Source organism: Ranitomeya imitator, chromosome 3, assembly GCF_032444005.1.
Source record: "Ranitomeya imitator isolate aRanImi1 chromosome 3, aRanImi1.pri, whole genome shotgun sequence".
Classification (NCBI taxonomy): domain Eukaryota; kingdom Metazoa; phylum Chordata; class Amphibia; order Anura; family Dendrobatidae; genus Ranitomeya; species Ranitomeya imitator.
In genome coordinates this window covers 833,009,156-833,034,480 of record NC_091284.1, presented here as the reverse complement: position 1 = coordinate 833,034,480, position 25,325 = coordinate 833,009,156, and the positions used below count along the sequence as shown (strand labels likewise).

The following is a 25,325-nucleotide window of genomic DNA, read 5'->3' as shown; positions in this document are numbered from 1 at the left end:
GACGAGCGCTGCCATCTCTTGGCCGAGCGCTGCCATCCCTTGGCCGAGCGCTGCTATCCCTTGGACGAGCATTGCTATCCCTTGGCCGAGCGCTGCCATCCCTTGGCCGAGCGTTGCTATCCCTTGGACGAGCTCTGCTATCCCTTGGCCGAGCGCTGCCATCCCTTGGCCGAGCGTTGCTATTCCTTGGACGAGCGCTGCTATCCCTTGGACGAGCACTGCTATTCCTTGGACGAGCGCTGCGGGCCTCATGAATCTGCCTGGAGTCGGAGGAAAGGACATCACAGACCGTAAACGGCCCACGGCCTGGAAGTTCCCACCCCTGTTCTTGAGGATACAAACCCTTTTTCCCTAATGCTGCTGATCAGTGGTTACGATTATATCCAGCAGCTGCACACGACTGCTGCTTTGTTACAATGTATCAGTCTGCACTGGAGACGGTTGTGTAGTGTTATGGTTATTGAGCGTCCCCACGTGCGTCCCTGCCACCGTCATTGACACTCGGCCTCCTCTTGACATGAGCTGGTCACGGACAATGGCCCCCCTATCCGGCCGCACCGGCCCCTCGCCAGCACGGCTGCCCCCCTGAGCACTCCAGCACATTGCAGCTGTGCGCGTTGGAGAAAGCGGAGAAGTCACCAGATTTTCATTCATCGCTCCGCACGTGTCCGTTATCTGAATAAATCGCTTTATCTAATGAGGATGAGGGCTGAGGAGAGGAGGCCGCAGCCGAAACAAAAGGGCCTCCTACAACAAGGAGCCCACCACACCACTGCCCGGCTCTTCAGACCTGAGCTCGGCGGAGGGAATTTGTGTTCTTCTTCTCTTCCTCCATCTTCACTCGGCATCAGGTCTTCTGGTCTCAGTAGTTCCCCGACGTCACGATGCTCAAGACTGGCCCTTGGGTGATTCACATCTTGATATTGGGTCCAATTCAGACCAAAAGGAACAGCACAGTGAAGAAGAGGCTGGGGGGCTTCACCGCTGGTAGCACAGGTGTGCAAACAGGTGTGAGGGTCTTAGGATCTGCTCCACAATTGCTTATTGTGCTCTGGGGTCTGGAGATCGAAGATGGAGAAACCCCCAGAATAATGAGAGGCAAATTACTAAACTGAATTTCATCAACTCTGCTCATCACTAATAACCAGCATTATCTATAGATATGATAGCTAGCGGTGGCAGTAGGTTGTATCCCTGGGTGGCAGTAGGTGGTATACCTGGGTGGCAGTGGTGGCAGTTGGTTGTATCTCGGGTGACAGCAGGTTGTATTCCTGGGTGGCAGCTGTGGCAGTAGGTGGTATCCCTGAGTGTGAGCGATGGCAGTAGGTGGTATCCCTGGGTGGCAGTGGTGGCAGTAGGTTGTATCCCTGGGTGGCAGCGATGGCAGTAGGTTGTATCCCTGGGTGGCAGCGATGGCAGTAGGTTGTATCCCTGGGTGGCAGCGATGGCAGTAGGTTGTATCCCTGGGTGGCAGCGATGGCAGTAGGTTGTATCCCTGGGTGACGGCGGTGGCAGTAGGTTGTATCCCTGGGTGACAGTAGGTTGTATCCCTGGGTGACAGCAGTGGCAATAGGTTGAATTTCTGAGTGGCAGTAGGCTGTATTCCTGGGTGGCAGCGGTGGCAGTAGGTTGAATTTTTGGGTGTCAGCGGTGGCTGTAGGTGGTATCCCTGGGTGGCAGTGGTTGCAGTAGGTTGTATCCCTGGGTGACAGCGGTGGCAGTAGGTTGAATTTCTGAGTGGCAGTAGGTTGTATCTTTGGTGGCAGTGGTGGCAGTCGGTTGTATTCCTGGGTGGCAGTGGTGGCAGTAGGTTGTATCCCTGGGTGACAGCGGTGGCAGTAGGTTGTATTCCTGGGTGGCAGCAGGTTGAATTTTTGGGTGTCAGCGGTGGCCGTAGGTGGTATCCCTGGGTGGCAGTGGTTGCAGTAGGTTGTATCCCTGGGTGACAGCGGTGGCAGTAGGTTGAATTTCTGAGTGGCAGTAGGTTGTATCTCTGGTGGCAGTGGTGGCAGTCGGTTGTATTCCTGGGTGGCAGTGGTGGCAGTAGGTTGTATCCCTGGGTGACAGCGGTGGCAGTAGGTTGTATTCCTGGGTGCTAGTGGTGGCAGTAGGTGGTATCCCTGGGTGACAGCGGTGGCAGTAGGTGGTATCCCTGGGTGGCAGTGGTGGCAGTAGCTGTTATCCCTGGGTGGCAGTGGCAGTAGGTTGTATCTCTGGGTGGCACTAGGTTGTATCACTGGGTGGCAGTGGTGGCAGTAGGTGGTACTCCTGGGTGGCAGTAGGTGGTATCCCTGGGTGGCAGTGGTGGCAGTAGGTGGTATACCTGGGTGGCAGCGGTGGCAGTAGGTTGTATCCCTGGGTGGCAGTAGGTTGTATCCCTGGGTGGCAGTGGTGGCAGTAGGTTTTACTCCTGGGTGGCAGTAGGTGGTATCCCTGGGTGGCAGCGGTGGCAGTAGGTGGTATTCCTGGGTGGCAGCGGTGGCAGTAGGGGGCAGCAGTGGCAGTAGGTGGTATCCCTGGGTGGCAGCAGTGGCAGTAGGTGGTATTCCTGGGTGGCAGCAGTGGCAGTAGGTGGTATCCCTGGGTGGCAGCGGTGGCAGTAGGTTGTATCCCTGGGTGGCAGTAGGTTGTATCCCTGGGTGGCAGTGGTGGCAGTAGGTTTTACTCCTGGGTGGCAGTAGGTGGTATCCCTGGGTGGCAGCGGTGGCAGTAGGTGGTATTCCTGGGTGGCAGCGGTGGCAGTAGGGGGTGGCAGTAGGTGGTATCCCTGGGTGGCAGCAGTGGCAGTAGGTGGTATTCCTGGGTGGCAGCAGTGGCAGTAGGTGGTATCCCTGGGTGGTAGCGGTGGCAGTAGGTGGTATCCCTGGGTGGCAGCAGTGGCAGTAGATGGTATTCCTGGGTGACAGCTGTGGCAGTAGGTGGTATCCCTGGGTGGCAGCAGTGGCAGTAGGTGGTATTCCTGAGTGACAGCGGTGGCAGTAGGTGGTATTCCTGGGTGACAGTAGGTGGTATCCCTGGGTGGCAGTAGGTGGACCCCTGGGTGGCAGCGGTGGCAGTAGGTGGTATCCATGGGTGGCAGCGATGGCAGTAGGTGGTATCCCTGGTTGGCAGCTTTGGCAGTAGGTGAACCCCTGGGTGGCAGCAGTGGCAGGTGGTATCCCAGGGTGGCAGCAGTGGCAGTAGGTGGACCCCTGGGTGGCAGCGGTGGCAGTAGGTGGTATTCCTGGGTGACAGCTGTGGCAGTAGGTGGTGTCCCTGGGTGGCAGCGGTGGCAGTAGGTGGTATCCCTGGGTGGCAGCGGTGGCAGTAGGTGGTATCCCTGGGTGGCAGCGGTGGCAGTAGGTGGTATCACTGGGTGACAGCGGTGGCAGTAAGTGGTATCCCTGGGTGGCAGCGGTGGCAGTAGGTGGTATTCCTGGGTGACAGCTGTGGCAGTAGGTGGTATCCCTGGGTGGCAGCGGTGGCAGTAGGTGGTATTCCTGGGTGGCAGTAGGTGGTATCCCTGGGTGACAGCGGTGGCAGTAGGTGGTATTCCTGGGTGACAGCTGTGGCAGTAGGTGGTATCCCTGGGTGGCAGCAGTGGCAGTAGGTGGTATCCCTGGGTGGCAGCAGTGGCAGTAGGTGGACCCCTGGGTGGCAGCGGTGGCAGTAGGTGGTGTTCCTGGGTGGCAGCAGTGGCAGTAGGTGGTATCCCTGGGTGACAGCTGTGGCAGTAGGTGGTATCCCTGGGTGGCAGCGGTGGCAGTAGGTGGTATCACTAGGTGACAGCAGTGGCAGTAGCTGGTATTCCTGGGAGGCAGCGGTGGCATTAGGTGGTATCCCTGGGGGGCAGCGGTGGCTTTAGGTGGTATCCCTGGGTGGCAGCAGTGGCAGTAGGTGGTATCCCTGGGTGGCAGCGGTGGCAGTAGGTGGTATCCCTGGGTGGCAGCAGTGGCAGTAGGTGGTATTCCTTGGTGACAGCTGTGGCAGTAGGTGGATCCCTGGGTGGCAGCGGTGGCAGTAGGTTGTAGATGCAGAACGTGCCCTGACTGTGTCTGGGCCCCTGATTGCTGTGGAGGCTTTGATCTTTGCTGATTCTCAGACTCCTGATTGCAGTGGAGTTCTGACGTCAAGGGCGACCTTACCGAGACCTCCAGATCTAGAGAGGAATCCGGAGCTGCAGAAAGAGGCCCTGTCCGGGCAACAGAGGCCCACGTGCCGGATCGGGGAAGGGGAGAGTGAACACACAACCAGAATCACAGATTATTGTATCTTCTGGACTATAGGAATGGCAGATTATCGGATGTTCTGGACTGTAGGAATGGCAGATTATCGGATATTCTGGACTGTAGGAATGGCAGATTATCGGATATTCTGGACTGTAGGAATGGCAGATTATCGGATATTCTGGACTGTAGGAATGGAAGATTATCGGATATTCTGGGCTGAAGGAATGGCAGATATTCTGGACTATAGGAATGGCAGATTATCGGATATTCTGGACTGTAGGAATGGCAGATTATCGGATATTCTGGGCTGTAGGAATGGCAGATTATCGGATATTCTGGACTATAGGAATGGCAGATATTCTGGACTATAGGAATGGCAGATTATCGGATATTCTGGACTAAAGGAATGGCAGATTATCGGATATTCTGGGCTGCAGCCTCTGTATCTTTTCCTTCCAGCAGTTACATACTTTACGTCCCTATGACAACACTTCCTGTCCTGTGGTCTGGCCTCTGTGTGGGCTTCATCGGCCTCTTTGCACTTACACTCTTGTTGCTATGAGGCTGAGTGCCATTGAGATAAGGAGAGCTGTTAGGTGTTGGGTCAGGAAGTGTTGTCATGGGGACAGGGAATCTTTTCTCACTGGAGCCAGGTTCCCGGTTCTCTCCCTGTGGTCGGTAAATGATTATATCCCGGGGGTACACGTCATAAATCTAGGGGTAACATACAAATCCACTGCTCTGCAGCGCCACCTAATGAACGTGACAGGGACACAAGATGAAGACTGTCGCCCCGAAACAGTGAGGGGTGCGTGATTGCCTTACACAGGAGGCGCCTGTAGGTGGTGCTGCAGAGAGGAGAGTGAGAGGAACAATGTATCAATATATATTAGTAACCACTTCCACCACAATAGTATCATCCTCCTGTGTGACCCCCGCGTAGGGCTGAAGGATGGGGGGCAGAAGGGCCTTCCGGAGCTACCGCTACCTTCACACCGGCGTGCTCTGTTGTGCGGCTGTGACACGACCACTCTCCGCTGGGGATACCGAGGCGCCGACGCACGTGCCGGACTTCAGAGTCCCGAGGAGGTGATGTCATTGCGCCTCTCCGGGACCCAGGCGTTCTGTGTATGTTTGGGGGCTCATGCGGGGGTCATTATATCGTTTGGGGGCTAATGTAGAGCCATTATTTAGTGTGTTGACTAATGTAGGGCCATTATTTAATTTGGGGGCTAATGCGGAAACCATTATATAGTTTGGAAGCTAATTTGGGGGCCATTATACAGTTTGGGGACTACTGTGGGGGCCATCATACAGTGTGGGGGCTCTCATATTTTGGGTGGGCCCCTGACACATTATAGGGACATCTGTGAGAAGTTCTCAAAAAGTGTGTGGGCCATTATACAGCATGGAGGCTAATCTGAGTGCCACCATACAATTTGGGTCCTACTCTGGGGGCAATCATACTATTGTGGGGGCTATTATGCAGTCTGTTGGCTACTGTGGGGGTCATTATACTGTATATAGGGGAGATATGGGTGTATTATACTGTATATAGGGGAGATATGGGTGTATTGTACTGTGTATAGGGGAGATATGGGTGTATTATACTGTATATAGGGGAGATATGGGTGTATTGTACTGTGTATAGGGGAGATATGGGTGTATTATACTGTATATAGGGGAGATGTGGGTGTATTGTACTGTGTATAGGGGAGCTGTGGGTGTATTATACCGAATATAGGGGAGATGTGGGTGTATTATACTGTGTATAGGGGAGCTGTGGGTGTATTATACCGAATATAGGGGAGATGTGGGTGTATTATACTGTATATAGGGGAGATATGGGTGTATTGTACTGTGTATAGGGGAGACATGGGTGTATTATACTGTATATAGGGGAGATGTGGGTGTATTGTACTGTGTATAGGGGAGCTGTGGGTGTATTATACCGAATATAGGGGAGATGTGGGTGTATTATACTGTATATAGGGGAGATGTGGGTGTATTATACTGTATATAGGGGAGATATGGGTGTATTGTACTGTGTATAGGGGAGATATGGGTGTATTGTACTGTGTATAGGGGAGACATGGGTGTATTATACTGTATATAGGGGAGATGTGGGTGTATTGTACTGTGTATAGGGGAGCTGTGGGTGTATTATACCGAATATAGGGGAGATGTGGGTGTATTATACTGTATATAGGGGAGATGTGGGTGTATTATACTGTATATAGGGGAGATATGGGTGTATTGTACTGTGTATAGGGGAGATATGGGTGTATTATACTGTATATAGGGGAGATGTGGGTGTATTGTACTGTGTATAGGGGAGCTGTGGGTGTATTATACCGAATATAGGGGAGATGTGGGTGTATTATACTGTGTATAGGGGAGCTGTGGGTGTATTATACCGAATATAGGGGAGATGTGGGTGTATTATACTGTATATAGGGGAGATATGGGTGTATTGTACTGTGTATAGGGGAGACATGGGTGTATTATACTGTATATAGGGGAGATGTGGGTGTATTGTACTGTGTATAGGGGAGCTGTGGGTGTATTATACTGTGGCGCAGTGGTTAGCACTACAGCCTTGCAGCGCTGGGGTCCTGGGTTCTAATCCCACCCAGGACAACATCTGCAAAGAGTTTGTATGTTCTCTCCGTGTTTGCGTGGGTTTCCTCCGGGTTCTCCGGTTTCCTCCCACATTCCAAAGACATACTGATAGGAATTCTAGATTGTGAGCCCAATCGGGGACAGTGATGATAATGTGTGCAAACTGTAAAGCGCTGCGAAATATGTTAGCGCTATATAAAAAAAATAAAAAAATAAATAAAATAAAGTGTATAGGGGAGATGTGGGTGTATTATACTGTGTATAGGGAGATGTGGGTGTATTATACTGTGTATAGGGAGATGTGGGTGTATTATACTGTGTATAGGGGAGATGTGTGTGTATTATACTGTGTATAGGGGAGATGTGGGTGTATTATACTGTATATAGGGGGATGTGGTTGTATTATACTGTGTATAGGGGAGATGTGGGTGTATTATACTGTGTATAGGGGAGATATGGGTGTATTATTCTGTATATTGGGGAGATGTGGGTGTATTATTCTGTATATAGGGGAGATGTGGGTGTATTATACTGTGTATAGGGGAGATGTGGGTGCATTATACAGTATATAGAGGAGCTGTGGGTGTATTATACTGTGTATAGGGGAGATGTGGGTGTATTATACTGTGTATAGGGGAGATGTGGGTGTATTATACTGTATATAGGGGAGATGTGGGTGTATTATACTGTAGGGGAGCTGTGGGTGTATTATACTGTGTACAGGGGAGCTGTGGGTGTATTATACTGTGTATAGGGGAGATGTGTGTGTATTATACTGTGTATAGGGGAGATGTGGGTGTATTATACTGTATATAGGGGGATGTGGTTGTATTATACTGTGTATAGGGGAGATGTGGGTGTATTATACTGTATATAGGGGAGCTGTGGGTGTATTATACTGTGTATAGGGGAGATGTGGGTGTATTATACTGTATATAGGGGAGCTGTGGGTGTATTATACTGTGTATAGGGGAGATGTGGGTGTATTATTCTGTATATTGGGGAGATGTGGGTGTATTATTCTGTATATAGGGGAGATGTGGGTGTATTATACTGTGTATAGGGGAGATGTGGGTGCATTATACAGTATATAGAGGAGCTGTGGGTGTATTATACTGTGTATAGGGGAGATGTAGGTGTATTATACTGTGTATAGGGGAGCTGTGGGTGTATTATACTGTGTATAGGGGAGATGTGTGTATTATACTGTGTATAGGGGAGCTGTGGGTATATTATACTGTGTATAGGGGAGATATGGGTATATTATACTGTATATAGGGGAGATGTGGGTGTATTATACTGTGTATAGGGGAGATGTGGGTGTATTATACTGTGTATAGGGGAGATATGGGTGTATTATACTGTGTATAGGGGAGATGTGAGTGTATTATACTGTATATAGGGGAGATGTGGGTGTATTATACTGTATGTAGAGGAGCTGTGGGTGTATTATACTGTGTATAGGGGAGCTGTGGGTGTATTATACTGTGTATAGGGGAGATGTGGGTGTATTATACTGTGTATAGGGGAGATATGGGTGTATTATACTGTATATAGGGGAGATGTTGGTGTATTATACTGTGTATAGCGGAGATGTGGGTGTATTATACTGTATATAGGGTAGATGTGGGTGTATTATACTGTATGTAGAGGAGCTGTGGGTGTATTATACTGTGTATAGGGGAGATATGGGTGTATTATTGTCACGCCGTTAAAAGCGATAAAGGGGCAGGACGGCGTACTGGGACCCGCACCTGTCCCTGCCACTATAATGGGGCCCTGACTTTCCCTTATCTTAGGGGTACCTATGATGGTTAGGAGGCCTGAGCCGCCAGCGTATCCCTGTCTCCTGTGCAGGCCCTATCAATGGCCCCCTCAGCCCCCAAAGGAAGTGGACTGCACCAGTGTAAAAATACAACAATAAACAGGGTATACAGACAAGGTACCTAAATGTCTCAAACTCACCAAATGCTCACACAACCACAGAAGTAACACATAGAAGAAAAGAGAAGTAAAAAAAAACTAGGAAGGAAAACAGGTTTAACATGCAACCAAAACAGCAGACACCAATCTCTGTAAATAAACCTCCAAGCTCCTAATACATCACACTCCTTCCACCTCCAAGCCAGGCAGCTGAACTGATCACTGACAATAGCTGAAGTCAAGGCTGGGTCTATATAGAGGAGGAGATTACAAAATCACCTTCAGCTGAGAGACCCAGCTCACAGCAACTCAGCAACAAGATTAACTCCTGCACTGCTGGCACAAAGCAGGTAGGTCAGAATACAGGAGAATAGCTTCTGTTCACTGTGTGTGAACGAGGCCCAGAGCGCTGCGGTTCTCTGGAACCTCTCTGTCGCGGTGGCCCGGTGACAATTATACTGTATATAGGGGAGATGTGGGTGTATTATACTGTGTATAGGGGAGATGTGGGTGTATTATACTGTATATAGGGGAGATGTGAGTGTATTACACTGTGTATAGGGGAGATGTGGGTGTACTATACTGTGTATAGGGGAGATGTGGGTGTATTATACTGTGTATAGGGGAGATGTGGGTGTATTCTACTGTGTATAGGGGAGCTGTTGGTGTATTCTACTGTGTATAGGGGATATGTGGGTGCATTATACTGTATTTAGGGGAGATGTGGGTGTATTATACTGTGTATAGGGGAGATGTGGGTGTATTATACTGTGTATAGGGGAGATATGGGTGTATTATTCTGTATATAGGGGAGCTGTGGGTGTATTCTACTGTGTATAGGGGAGCTGTTGGGGTATTCTACTGTGTATAGGGGAGATGTGGGTGTATTATACTGTGTATAGGGGAGATGTGTGTGTATTATACTGTGTATAAGGGAAATGTGGGTGTATTATACTGTGTATAGGGGAGATGTGGGTGTATTATACTGTGTATAGGGGAGATGTGTATTATGCTGTATATAGGGGAGATGTGTGTGTATTATACTGTGTATAGGGGAGCTGTTGGTGTATTCTACTGTGTATAGGGGAGATGTGGGTGTATTATACGGTGTATAGGGGAGATGTGTGTGTATTATACTGTGTATAAGGGAAATGTGGGTGTATTATACTGTGTATAGGGGAGATGTGGGTGTATTATGCTGTGTATTGGGGATATGTGGGTGTATTATACTGTGTATAGGGGAGATGTGTGTGTATTATACTGTGTATAGGGGAGATGTGGGTGTATTATACTGTGTATAGGGGAGATGTGGGTGTATTATACTGTGTATAGGGGAGATGTGTGTGTATTATACTGTGTATAGGGGAGATGTGGGTGTATTATACTGTGTATAGGGGAGATGTGGGTGTATTATACTGTGTATAGGGGAGATGTGTGTGTATTATACTGTGTATAGGGGAGATGTGGGTGTATTATACTGTGTATAGGGGAGATGTGGGTGTATTATACTGTGTATAGGGGAGATGTGGGTGTATTATACTGTGTATAGGGGAGATGTGTGTGTATTATACTGTGTATAGGGGAGATGTGGGTGTATTATACTGTGTATAGGGGAGATGTGGGTGTATTATACGGTGTATAGGGGAGATGTGTGTGTATTATACTGTGTATAGGGGAGATGTGGGTGTATTATACTGTGTATAGGGGAGATGTGGGTGTATTATACGGTGTATAGGGGAGATGTGGGTGTATTATACTGTGTATAGGGGAGATGTGGGTGTATTATACGGTGTATAGGGGAGATGTGGGTGTATTATACTGTGTATAGGGGAGATGTGGGTGTATTATACCGTGTATAGGGGAGATGTGGGTGTATTATACCGTGTATAGGGTAGATGTGGGTGTATTATACTGTGTATAGGGGAGATGTGTGTGTATTATACTGTGTATAGGGGAGATGTGGGTGTATTATACTGTGTATAAGGGAGATGTCTGTGTATTATACTGTGTATAAGGGAGATGTGGGTGTATTATACTGTGTATAGGGGAGATGTGGGTGTATTGTACTGTGTATAGGGGAGATGTGGGTGTATTATGCTGTGTATTGGGGAGATGTGGGTGTATTATGCTGTGTATAGGGGAGATGTGTGTGTATTATACTGTGTATAGGGGAGATATGGGGGTATTATACTGTGTATAGGGGAGATGTGTGTGTATTATACTGTGTATAGGGGAGATGTGGGTGTATTATACTGTGTATAGGGGAGATGTGTGTGTATTATACTGGGTATAGGGGAAATGTGGGTGTATTATACTGTGTATAAGGGAAATGTGGGTGTATTGTACTATGTACAGGGGAGCAGTTGGTCCAATATACTGTGTATAGGGCAGCTGCAGGCCCATTATTCTGTGTATAGGGCAGCTGCAGGCCCATTATTCTGTGTATAGGGCAGCTGCAGGCCCATTATTCTGTGTATAGGGCAGCTGCAGGCCCATTATTCTGTGTATAGGGCAGCTGCAGCCAAAATGTGGGGATTCTCCAGCACTTTGTAACCTCCCTCCCCTCGTATGTGAGAGACATGTCGGACCTCCTATGTACTCTGTTCAATAGACATAGAAGCTCTCTACAGTAGCATTCCACATCAGTCTGGTCTTAGAGCCATGGAATTCTACCTTAAATCCATGGCGGTCTACTTCAATAGACATAACAATTTCGTACTGACACTAATGGAGTATATTTTGACTCATAATTTTTTTGTTTTTGATGGTAAGTACTTCCACCAGTGCAGGGGGACCGCGATGGGGTGCTCTTGTACGCCCTCGTACGCTAACCTCCTCCTGGGCTGGTGGGAGGAAATGACCATCTTTCCTGATGTGGACGTCTGGTGGGCTGAAAAAATCCGATATATTTTGACGATGTGTTTGTCATCTGGAACATGAGTTTGATAGCTTCATACGAGAACTAAATGTTAATACCATTGGCCTTAATTTCACCTCTGAATGTCATCAAAGCGAATTAGCTTTTCTGGTTGTAATGTTTAGTAAAAACGAATCCGGGTCCCTGGATTCTAGGGTGTTTCGTAAACCAACCGCCACGAATGCCCTTCTGAGGTGGGATAGCCACCACCCTGTCCCACTGAAGAGAGGTATTCCCCGTGGACAGTACCTCCGTATTAGGAGAAACTGTTCCCAGATAGCAACTTTTAGAACACAGGGAGCGGGGTTATCCAAACGAGGTATTGAACCCGGCATTTAAAAATGCCTTGGAAAGAGAAAGATGTACTCTTCTTCAACCCCGAGATCAACATACGGATGATAATGCCTATAGAGTGGTCGGTACATATGACGCCCAATCAGATAATATACACAGGATCCTGAGGAAACATTGGCCAATCTTACAGGCAGATAACACCCTGGAGGGTTTTATTCCCTCTCAACCACAGATTACTTTTCGTAGAGGGAGGTCCCTGAAGGACCGCCTGGTACATAGTCATTACATCAGACCAAGAAATGAGGGTACCTGGCTGGACAAGAAAGTCTGTGGCACCTTTAGATGCGGTAACTGTTCTTTCTGTAGAGTTATCTTACCGGGTAAGAGTTTTGCGAGTGCATCAAATAATCGGAGATTCTTTACAAGAGATTTGGCCAATTGTAAAACTACAGGAGGTATCTATACGGCAACATTCTCCTGTCCTCTGAACTATATAGGCAAGACGAAGAGGGAATTCAGGAAACGGGTAAACGAGCATTTGGGTGATGTGAGAAATAAAAGAGACACCCGATAGCCAGACATATATGGGAATGCCATCAAGGGATTGCAGACACTTAGATTCTGTGTCTTCGAGGTGGTCAGACCAAATGGTAGACAGGGTGACTGGGACAAATCATTATGACAAAGGGAATCTCAGTGGATTTTTAGAATGGAGTCAGTAACCCCGAAATGGTTAAATGAACAACTCACCTATAGCTGCTTTATCTGAAATTACTGTGTTTAAGTCGCTGCAACTGACGTTGATTACTCTACCCGTCCATTTAGGATATTTAGCCTTTTTGCACACACATGAGATAGTGTGTGATTATTTTAGGGGGACTGCTATATCTCCTCCGTATATCTATTGTTTCTTGACAAGTTTTTTTTTTAATTCAGACTGGGGTTAATGGAGGTGAGTTTATTGTGAATTGTCCTCTCCCTTATTGCTATTGGGTTGAAGCCGGTTTTGGGAAGGCACCTATTTATAAGTGTGGGATATTCCTGTTCTTGAGTGTTTTTTTTTTTCTAGTGCACAGGGGCGATTTGGAGCGCTATTCCTTATATGTTACTGCCCGGTGGTAGAGTGCGCGGTTTGTGACGCGGTCTTTGTAGCGCCACTCTCCCTGCTTGACCGCCTCAGGTGATATTGCGCGTGCGCGGTTTGGACACAGGACTACGTACTGCGCATGCGGGATCTGGTAAGCCTCATCTTGCAGTACGCATGCGCTCTGTGGAATACTGTGCTGTGGACTGCGCATGCCTAAGAAGGTATTATTGACAGGAAGTGAGCGCTAGTAGGAAGAGGAACAAATGTACCTCTAGCGCTTTGATTATCCGTGACATGCGCTTTTCCGTCTTCAGGACAATGGGTAAGCTACTATTTGATACATCCTCGCGCACTCCCTCTCACACAATTGGTGGGCCGGATTAATCAGCCCCCTTTTTAAACCCCAGTTTTCTGCTATACCGCACACCTGCAACCAGGATGTCATGACTGCCGTATGCTGCATCGTTTTACATCGGTTTACCCATTAGCCTCCTGACGAACTGTCATCATGGAAGGGAAACGCGTTGAGGCGTCTGTTTATCATGTGGACTCCAGATAAGATTTTTGTTGTTCAATGTGATTTTCTGTATTTGGTGGGAGCTGTGCAACAAGGGGTAGCTGCGATATTTAACCTTTTGTTGTATATGGGGGAACATTTCTGGGCTTGGTCAGCCGCAATATTGATCTACGGCATGACTTAAAGGGCTCCTGTGGAGACCAATAGGACACTGTGCCAGTGGAATATTCTGTACAGTGACTGGGGACTGTCCGTTTCATTTGATGTGCTCCTATTGGTTTATTATGTAGGCTAAAACTCTTTATTGTTGCCTTTGAGGTGTCTGTTTATCGTTTGTACCCCAGGTAGGAGCACGCTGTTTAATGAGGCTTCATGCATTTGTTGGGCGTTGTGCAATAAAGGAAAGGTGCAATTTCCAATCATTTACCTGCGATGAGGGAATACCTTTTTGTTTGGTCAGCTGTATAATTGCTGTATGGCATAATTAAAAAGGGCCATTTTGTGGTTTCCTTTGGAGATTGATGTAACACTGTACCATATAACGTCTGATATTGACATTCATCTTAATGATGTTTTATGTGATGTACCCCGTTTGATTTTTCCTCTTTACATCTAGGCCACCCCCTTTTTTGAACATATTAATCTGAAACTACTACTGTCCTTTGCACCCCTTTTTCCCCTTTTTTTCATACACACGTGGTTCCCTTACTACCTTTATTTTTGAGGGGTGAGAGGGTAACTGTGTAGGGTGATCGAGGGTCAGCCGACGGGAGGGGGGCGCCACTGACGTTCATTTGTAGGGTGCCAACCTCCGCTGCCAGGCAGGGATAGTTTTAATAGGGTTTCTGCAAGGGCCAGTTAATCTAGGCCTTTGAAGTTTTCATCATTTGTTACCCTATACTGTTGTATACTTTTGTTTGCTTATCTGGATATCCATTTTTGAAGTTATGTTTGTTAATGTTTATTGTCTTTTGGCTCCTTTTTGAAATTAGTAATACTTATTGCTTTTATTGGCTAAGGTATCACCTTTATAATCGGATTACTCCCTATCTTTCTTTATCTTTTTCCTGTACGGCATGCTTTTTTTGAACCGGTTTGTCACGATTCATACCCTGACAGTCACCCCCACATCACAGATCGGGGTGACTTTAGGCCAACAGACGGCTATCACATGTGCAGGGGGGCTTATCTTAGTTATCCCTCCACTCCACAATGTAATGAAAAAACACACACACAAGGCTATTGACCACTTAGTTTACAGCAGGGGCTTATTTTAGGTATCCCACTGCTCTGCAATATACCACAAACTGCAGGGATTTATGTATATCCCGCTTACAGTTCCACTTTAAACTTGCAGCTCTCTGGCACCCCCCTTTCTTTCGAGTCAGATTAGGTACTGCACCTAGGGTAATTACTCGCCAGAAAGGCTGCCTGCTATGTACTGGCTATTGGGCACGCTGCAGCGACACGATAAACTACTCCCAATCAGGCAGGAACAATAATTATCAACACCGCAGTCGCTACAGCGACACCCAAAGGCCTGCACACGGTATGCTGCCACCAGCTTCGATTAAACGGGTCCGAAGCTAACCCAAAACAGTAGCGTAATTCTCTTCAGGAGACTTAGGGTACGTTTTAGAACAGGAAGAACGAACTAGTAATTTATATATTTTACTCCGTTAAAATGAAGGCAGTGTTTATAAAATGTTACATTATGAGACAATTGAAAATATGTACAAGGTAATTATAAAAAAAACGGGTTAAATGAGAAATAACACATGTGTTCAGAGCATTGCAGGCAACCAGGCTAGTGGAGTTTCCATCTGTCCCTGTGCATTAGGACTGGCAGTCAGGGATTCCCAGGTAAAACTAAACTGCTGGGGTCTGGCAAAACTTAAAAACTGCCGCCTGTGACATCACAGAAAGGGCTGGCTTTCCCAGACCCTCCTACCTATTCAGTTTAACAGAACATGTCATAGTCATAACAAACCCAGCATTCATCTCGTATTAACATTGGCATCCTAATGAGATCAAATATGTCCTATTTGGGATGCATGATTACATAGAAATCCCTACTTTTTTACCTGATGGAGTTAGAAGCTCATGTTTACAGCGGTTGACAGATCCGCCGAGGAACGTAAAGAATATATATTTTTCCTTTTTCTAGCCTAACTTAGTAGCCCAATATCTTATCATATTAGAACAAAGACTCTCATGGATTCTGGAAGCTTCTAAACCAGTTTCTGCTAGAGGAAGATTTGAGCCTAGTCGTAAATACCTTTCTTCAGTAAAACTCCCCCACATGCATTGACAAGACACGCTGTTGCCTGAGTGAAAGGGAAGGGGGGGGGGGGGTTTAGCCACAGCTTTTGGGACCATGGTCAGAAGTGCAAAAACCCCTCAGCTATGGTTTTTTTTTCCATTATCATGACATACATTTTCCTCACACCTCCCCCTTTTGGTCTGCGCTAGGGAGGCAGGACCTCATGGTGCTCCTCCATGCGCACCTCAGCAGGTTCACCCTGGTGGGCCAACCCATCAAAATTGCCATGCTCTGGCTTCATGGTGCCCCCGCCTTTCCGGTGTCCCAGGGAGTCGACCTCTCTCATGCCCATCTGGCACTTTCCCGGCTTGATAGTCAGTCCTGCTCGGTGAATTCGCCTGCGCACCTCCTCGGGATGCTGCAGGTGTTCCTTCCAGGAGGGACTGAAGATGGCAATGTTATCCAAGTACGCCACTGCGTACTTCTCCAGTCCCTGAAGCAGGAGGTTGACCATCCGCTGGAAAGTGGCAGGGGCATTCTTCATGCCGAAGGGCATGACCGTGGACTCGTACAGTCCGAAGGGCATGATAAAGGCGGACTTCTCCTGCGCCTCGGGGCTCAGGGGAATCTGCCAGTATCCTCTACTCAGATCCATTATTGTCAGGTATTTTGCGCCAGCTAACCTCTCAAGCAGCTTCTCGATGTGCGGCATTGGGTGCGCATCCGAGGCTGTGATGGCGTTGAGCCCCCTGTAGTCCACGCAGAACCGGGTGGTCCGGTCTTTCTTTGGCATGAGAACTACAGGTGAGGCCCACGCACTCTTTGACCGTCGAATCACCCCCAGCTGTAACATCTCATCGATCTCCTGGCGCATAATTTGCTGCACCTGGTCAGAGATTCGATAGGGTGTTCGCTGTAGTGGGGCGTGATTCCCGGTGTCCACCTCGTGGACTGCTAACCCTTTCCTCCCAGGTCGGTTGGAGAACACGACCCGGAAGGGTTCCAGTGTGGTTTACAACTGCAACCGTTGGGGTTCAGTTAACGAGGCGTATACCTCCACGTCCTCGATGGACCCACTGGCCTTGGCTTGGGCCAGCATGTCCAGGAGGGTGTCTTCCTCCCCGTCTTGGGGTAAGCTGCAGACCGGTAGGACGAAAGGTTCACGTTCGTGATGAGCCTTCATCATGTTGACATGAAAGGCCTTTCGCCTTTCCCACGAGCGTGGTCAAGCGTGACCACGTAGGTAACCGGGTTGAGCTGTTGGTGGACGACGTACGGGCCCTCCCAGGCTGCCTGAAGCTTATCCTTGGGTACGGGGACCAGCACCCACACCTTTTGACCCACGTGGTAGGTCCGCTCCCGGGCGTTCTGGTCGTACCAGCGCTTCTGGTCATCCTGAGCCTGCGTCATGTTGTCATGCACCAACTGCGTCAAGGTCTGCATCTTGTCATGGAAGCGCATGACATACTCCGCTATGGACACTTCAGAAGGGTTCGGCTCCTCTTCCCAGGATTCTCTGACCAACCAAAGGGGTCCCCGGACTCGCCTGCCATATATGAGCTCGAAGGCGGAGAACCCCGTCGAGGCCTGCGGAACCTCTCGGTAAGCAAATAGCAGGTGTGGGAGGTACCGCTCCCAGTCGCGCCCTTGGGTTTCAACCAGCATGCGTAGCATCTGTTTGAGGGTACCATTGAAGCGTTCACACAAGCCATTGGTCTGTGGGTGATACGCACTCGATACCAGGTGCTTCACCTGCATTCTCTTACAGAGAGCCTCCATTAGGCGGGACATAAATTGGGTCCCTTGATCAGTAAGCATTTCCCTGGGAAATCTTACACGTGAAAAGATGGCCAACAGGGCATCCGGCATCTTATCTGCCCTAGTTGACGACAGAGCTACTGCCTCTGGGTACCGGGTAGCGTAGTCTACCACAGTGAGGACATATTGCTTTCCAGAGATGCTGGGGACAGCCAGCGGGCCCACAATGTCCACCGCGATTCTCTGGAAAGGCTCTTCTATCACTGGCAAAGGGATCAGGGGAGCCTTAATAGCAGGCCCCGCCTTCCCCACTCTTTGACAAGTGATACAGGAGCGGCAGTAGTTTGACACATCTGTCCCCATCTTAGGCCAATAGAAGTGTTGAGACAGCCGGGCCTTAGTTTTTCTGATCCCCAAGTGTCCAGCTAGCGGGATCTCATGGGCGATCCGTAACAACTCACCCCGGAATTGCTGCAGGATGACCAGCTGTCTTTCCCTCAACCACTCCTTTTGCGATTTACCGGGTACTGTCTCCCGGTAAAACCTTCCTCGTTCCCAGAACATCCTCTCCTTATCAGTCACGGCGGTGGGCGTCTCGGCGAGTTGTCTTAAACTCTCAAGGCTCGCATCTGTGCGCAGAGCGGCCTGAAACTCCTGGCTAGGGGAAGCCAGAAGCGAGGTCAGGGTCCCTTCCCCACGGGAACCCTCTGGGACCTGCTCTAGGTCCACCCCTGGTTCCGTCACACTGATGACTGAGGAGCGTCCGGAAGGCAGACAGTTATCTGCGTTCCGGGCACTCTGACTGCGGGTGACAGCAGCTACGCAGGCTGTCTCCCCGGGGGTTTCTACAGACCAATCAGCCGGCGCTGCTATGGGCTCTACCTCCCCATCCACCCCCAACACTCCAGGGGCAGTGCTACTTATGGGCCAGTTACCTTCCTCGGTGGCACTGGTCACTTTCATGGCATCACCTTCCTCACGGTTCCCATGCATCTCCCCATTTCCTGTAGCACCGACACTTGCCCCTGCTAGGGGTTCCTCAGCCGTCTCACTCCGCAGAGCGACGTGGCTGAGCACGCCTGTACCTATGGACACATTAACCTTTGCAGAAAAATGGTTATCAGGTTCAGTTGGCACAGGTACAACATGGGCAGCACGGTGGCGCAGTGGTTAGCACAGCAGCCTTGCAGCGCTGGAGTCCTGGGTTCAAACCCCACCAAGGACAACATCTGCAAAGAGTTTGTATGTTCTCTCCGTGTTTGCGTGGGTTTCCTCCGGGCACTCCGGTTTCCTCCTACATTCCAAAGACATACTGATAGGGAATTTAGATTGTGAGCCCCAACGGGGGACAGTGATGATAATGTGTGCAAACTGTAAAGCGCTGCGGAATATGTTAGCGCTATATAAAAATAAAGATTATTATTATAAAAAATTAAGATTATTATTATTATTTTCACCATCAATCCTAGGGAAAAAATGGTTTTCAGATGCATCATTACAAGATAAAGCATGGTCAGGTAACACATGCGATTTCCCATCATCATCATCATCAGGGTTAACGTTACCTTTATTAGTAGATTGGGGAGGGGTGTCAGGGACGTAGTATGCAACCAACCTCCCCAAATCATTCCCCAACAAAACATCAGTGGGCAAATTATCAGACAGCCCCACTTCCTTCACCCCGCTCCCGGCACCCCAATCAATATAAACCCGGGCCATTGGTAAGGGACAGCTGATGCCCCCAATCCCAGTGACAGTTAGGGTTTACCCGGAATGATTTCTTCAGGGGCCGCGAGTTCGGGTCGGATGAGGGTTCGTTCAGCCCTGGTGTCCTTGAGGCCTGTAGCAACATGGCCTCCCACAGTGACGTGCTGTACGTTGTCACACACCCTCCTAACCACACCACCCACCAAAAGAACTGCTGCATTAGGCCCTGTGGCCTTGGCTGGGAGGTTCTTCTGCTTGTCTGGACAGTAGTGACTGATATGACCAGGCCGCCTGCAGTGGAAACACTGGCGAGGTTCGGTGGTAGGCCTGGTGTTGTTGGCCACGGGGACAGGACCTCTGGTGTGTTGGCTGGCAGGGGTACTGGCGTTGGATGCAGGCTTACCCCCTTTCCTGCTGGTGGTTACTGGCTTCCGCACTTCTGATCTACGGTTGGCCTCATAGGCATCGGCAATCTGCGCTGCTTTCGTCACGTCTTTGGGTTCTCTGTCCATCACGAACTGTCGCACCTCAGCTGGGCAAAGATGTAAGAACTGGTCTTTGATCATCAGGTCTCGCAGCTGTGCAATGGTGGTCACTGACAGTCCTTGGGTCCACTGGTCAAATTGGGTCCACAGTCCATGCACCACATCACTGTAACTGTCGTGTGGGCCACGTTGGAGGGTCCAAAACTTTCTACGGTACACCTCGGGTGTAAGCTGGTACTTGGCTATCAGGGCCTGCTTGATGGCCTCATAGTCTCCATCTTGTTCTTGAGGAAGGGCAGCAAACGCCTCCAGAGCTTTGCCTCTCAGCCCTGGGGTCAGGTATCGTGCCCATTCATCTGTCGGCAGCCGGTACTGTCTGCAGGCTTTCTCAAAGACCCGCAGAAACGTGTCCAAGTCCCCATCCTTTTCCATGACAGGAAAGTGCTCGGGCCGGGGCTTCGGTGTCTGAGCGCTGCTGGGCTCACGGCTGGACTGGAACGACCCCTGCATTTGCAGTCGGGCCATCTGCAGCTGGTACTCCCGCTCCTGGTATTGCTGGATCAGCTGCCAATGTCCATCACGGTCATCGGCGGGGAGTAGTTCCAAGACCGCCAGCAGACTGGGGTCCAAACCGCCCTGGTTGCTAATCGGGCCGGCATTCAATGGTTGGACCTCTGCTGCAGCACCATGTTCGCTTGTGTTGGCTTCTGCGGCCTCTGGGCTCTGTAACCTGGCTTGGTCTGCTTCAAATTGCACCAGTTCAGCGACCATTTGAGCCTTGGTCTTGCCCGCACATTCAATCTGCTGTGACATGCACAAGGCCATAAGGGTGTCCATGGACTGCTTCTTATAAATGGTTTCTCCCAGCACAACCATGGTTGCCAAATAAAACATAGGACAGAAAAACGAAGAGAAAGGGAAGGGATAATTACCAGTACACACAATTGTCTCAGGACGAATAAACACTGAGTTCGTTCTCCAAACTTATTTGCGCAGAGTCCTCGCAAGAACTTTGCAAGTTTTTAGTGAGAGGAATGATTGCTCAAACCAAATCACTAATGCTCTAAGACAGGGGTCCCCAACCTGTAGCTCGGGAGCCACTTGTGGCTCGCCATCCCATGAATTGTGGCTCGCGGCTGTCTGTCAGCTTGGTGCACTAGCTCCAGTTATAGCAAACAGGTATGAAGAGCACATCTGAAAATGGTGAATTTTTCGAGGAGCCCTGCACAGAAGAGCAGATCTGGATGCATATATCCTGGTCTTAGGGGTTTTGAGAAGATTTAAGTATGGTATGCTGGAGACAAGATGACACCGTCTGTCAGAGGAAGTGTTTGAAGCTGAATGAGACCATGTCTAGGGAGTGTTTTATAGGAGAATACTGAATGGGGGGTATTGTAGGAACCCCTGGATCTTTGTATACTGCTTTGGGGTGGTTGATTTTTGTGGAAAAGCTTTGGTTACCATTATGCCTGTAATGGGGGCTTTAGTTGCCACTACTGTGAGGGGGGCAGGAGCTGAAATGTGGCTCGCGACCATCTCTCAAGTCTGGATGTAGCTCATGACCCTTTGTCAGAGCTGAATGTGGCTCTCAAGGTCAGAAACGTTGGGGACCTCTGCTCTAAGATATCCCACCGCCTTGCCACCAATATGTCACGATTCACACCGTGACCGTCACCCCCACGTCCCGGGTCGGGGTGACTTTAGGCCAACAGACGGCTATCACATGTGCAGGGGGCTTATCTTAGTTATCCCTCCACTCCACAATGTGATGAAAAAACACCCACAAGGCTATTGACCTCTTAGTTTACAGCAGGGGCTTATTCTAGGTATCCCACTGCTTTTCTATATACCACGAACTGCAGGGATTTATGTATATCCCACTTACAGTTCCACTTGAAACTTGCAGCTCTCTGGCACCCCCCTTACTCTCAGGCCAGATTAGTTACTGCACCTAGGGTAATTAGTCGCCAGAAAGGCTGCCTGCTATGTACTGGCTATTGGGCACGCTGCAGCGACGCGATTAACTACGCCCTCTCTGGCAGGAACAATAATTATCAACGCTGCAGTCGCTACAACGACGATTAAACGGGTCCAAAGCTAACCCAAAACAGTAGCGTAATTCCCTTCAGAAGACTTAGGGTACGTTTTAGGGCAGAAGAACGAATCTAGTATATTAAATATTATACTCCGTAAAAGATTTAAGGCAATGTTTATAAAAAGTCATATAAAGATGTTACATTATGAGACAATTGAAAATATGTACAAGGTAATTATAAAAAAAACGGGTTAAATGAGAAATAACACTTACATGTGTTCAGATCATTTCAGGCAACCAGGCTAGGTCCATATGTCCCAATACAGTGTGGGCTGAAGGACAAAGCTACAACATCATATTATATTTCATACAATATCGTGACAACATGCGACAGCAGCAGCTCAGTATTGGGGTATCAGGTGCAGTAATAAGGGACACATATGGCAGCAGCGGCTCAGTATTAGGGTATCAGGTGCAGTAATAGGGACACATACGGCAGCAGCGGCTCAGTATTGGGGTATCAGGTGCAGTAATAGGGACACATACGGCAGCAGCGGCTCAGTATTGGGGTATCAGGTGCAGTAATAAGGACACATACGGCAGCAGCGGCTCAGTATTGGGGTATCAGGTGCAGTAATAGGGACACATAGGGCAGCAGCGGCTCAGTATTGGGGTATCAGGTGCAGTAATAGGGACACATACGGCAGCAGCGGCTCAGTATTGGGGTATCAGGTGCAGTAATAGGGACACATACGGCAGCATGGGCTCAGTATTGGGGTATCAGGTGCAGTAATATGGACACATACGGCAGCAGCGGCCCAGTATTGGGGTATCAGGTGCAGTAATATGGACACATACGGCAGCAGCGGCCCAGTATTGGGGTATCAGGTGCAGTAATATGGACACATACGGCAGCAGTGGCTCAGTATTGGGGTATCAGGTGCAGTAATAGGGACACATACGGCAGCAGCGGCTCAGTATTGGGGTATCAGGTGCAGTAATAAGGACACATACGGCAGCAGAGGCTCAGTATTGGGGTATCAGGTGCAGTAATAGGGACACATACGGCAGCAGCGGCTCAGTATTGGGGTATCAGGTGCAGTAATAGGGACACATACGGCAGCAGCGGCTCAGTATTGGGGTATCAGGTGCAGTAATAAGGACACATACGGCAGCAGCCGCTCAGTATTGGGGTATCAGGGGCAGTAATAGGGACACATACGGCAGCAGCGGCTCAGTATTGGGGTATCAGGTGCAGTAATAGGGACACATACGGCAGCAGCGGCTCAGTATTGGGGTATCAGGTGCAGTAATAGGGACACATACGGCAGCAGTGGCTCAGTATTGGGGTATCAGGTGCAGTAATATGGACACATACGGCAGCAGCGGCTCAGTATTGGGGATATCGTCAGGATGAGGGGTTTGTGCAGGTTGGGAACAGATGAGGAAGGTGCTGGAAATTTGAGAAGTCAGATGTTTCTTTGCTGTTAACTCTGTCGTCTGTAAGTCCTCATGTCGGTCTGGGCCAGATAGAAAGGATGGAAAATTGAATGATTCCATCAGAAAGAACGTCAGCTGTAAGTCGCCATCTATAACTGTACTGTGATCACCTGTATGTTCTGCAGGACTGGAATTTACTACTGACCATATGGCGGTAATATCCATGTTGGTCTTTGTATAGAGATTACTTTCAGTAACAGCGCGGTCATCTGCTGAGGTTCTTCTACTTTCACTATAAGGGGGCGCCATCATACTTGTAATCTGGATTACTGGTTAGGGGCCCACTCAGAAGTTTCTTCTCCGGAGCTGGACCCCTCACGTCACCTCTGGTGGGATTCTTTCTGGACTCTGCTGTCAGCAGCTGCAGGGAAATGTGATTACAAGAAGCAGGAAAGAGCTGTAGCAGCGGAAGGAAGGAGGGAGGGAGGAAAGCGACGAGTTAACCCCTGCACTACCGGCCTGCTGACCAGCAGAATACATTGTGTTGGTTCTGTTTTTGGAAAAGCTGGATGACGGCCACTAATGCTCCATGTGCCTGCTCAGTGATCAGGCCTCTAGGAAAGCTGGGTGGCAATTAGTGAATAATACATGTAGTCATCGTCGGACTGGAGTTGTTTGGGTCCACCAGAGAAAATCATTCTTGAGGACCACCATGACTAAGGGGTGCAGAGTCTTCCCTTAGCTTCCATCTCGTCAAGCTGATAATCAGGGAATTTTTTCCAACTATACAGTATATCTGTCCAAACAATCACCTGACAAACCAGCAAAACACTCATATACACCAACCGAACATCAGTTATAAATAACAACCAAAAATTAATAAAAAAAAGGCGACTCTAATAATAATCATATGAAAACAGGAGAACTATGAGTCAAAATAGGCCAAAAGGTAATCTAGAATAATTTTATTAGAAAATGTAATCAAAAAACAAATAAGATCATGTACCATATAAGTGACATCATGTGATAATACCGTGAGTACATCAAGAACCCAAGATCACAGAACAGGAAACTGAAAGGTATATAAAACGTAATGCAATGCACACAAGTGCAATTAACATGCCATAAACAAATGTACCAAAATGAAGACAGATTGTGGCAAATTATAGCTAATTCAAATGTATAATACCGGTACTATTACCCACATAGCTGTCATCAAATAGCGTACAAATGCAAGTGCTGGATAAGGATTAATTACCCATGATAGTCGTAACAGGTCCTGTCCCGGTCCGAGGTGCTACCCCAACGCGCGTTTCGCGTCAAATGAATCCCGCTTCCTCACCTCATATGTTGGGTGCAAGGATTTTTTTGCTTGATTTAAAAACCTCCTTATCGGCAGCAGATAATTTTGTGTAAACAAGACAAGTGCTGCCGAGAACAGTTATATTTTATAAGCACAGAAAGATTGTATTAATTAGACATGTGCCACATACATGCACCAAACACGACACATCCACACCAGTCACATGCCAGGCACAGGACACATGCACAGCAGTACTAAGAAAATATAAAGCTGCACAAAAATTGGAAATACAATATTGATTTGGAAAGTGTACACACCAGTCACATGCTAAACACAGGACACACGCACACCAGTCACACGGTAGACACAGGATTAGAGCTGGGCGGACCTCTGTATATTCGGGTACAGCCAGTTAATAAAAAAAAAAAAAAAAAGTTTGGGTTCAGGTACCAGAACAGTACCCAGACTCCATTCACTTGAACGGGCGCCCGAACATCAAGTGTTTGCCATGCTGTCATGTGCATGATGGCGCAGCAAACACCGCTTCTGATCGGCGGTAAAATCATTAACACCGGTCAGACAGCCGCGATTCCCACACTGTCAAATGACAGCGTGATCCCGCAGCAGTGATGGTAGCTATAACGTTTACCTCCGGTCACTGGCATCGGGTAGTGGCACTACTGCTCCCATCAGCCTACACCTCCTGCTGCTAATAACTGCGAGCGCTGGAGCGGCTGATGGAAGTATTCATCAGCTTACACTCTAA

At 48.7% G+C, this 25,325-nt stretch overlaps 1 protein-coding gene and 1 pseudogene across 2 annotated transcripts in view; one reads left to right on the top strand and one right to left on the bottom strand.

Annotated features, from left to right (window-relative positions):
• The window catches only part of LOC138671370 (beta-arrestin-1), a 319,598-nt gene that overhangs the window by 38,603 nt on the left and 255,670 nt on the right, over positions 1 to 25,325 (top strand). The window lies entirely within an intron of this gene.
• On the bottom strand, positions 19,186 to 20,213 carry LOC138672383 (uncharacterized; annotated as a pseudogene).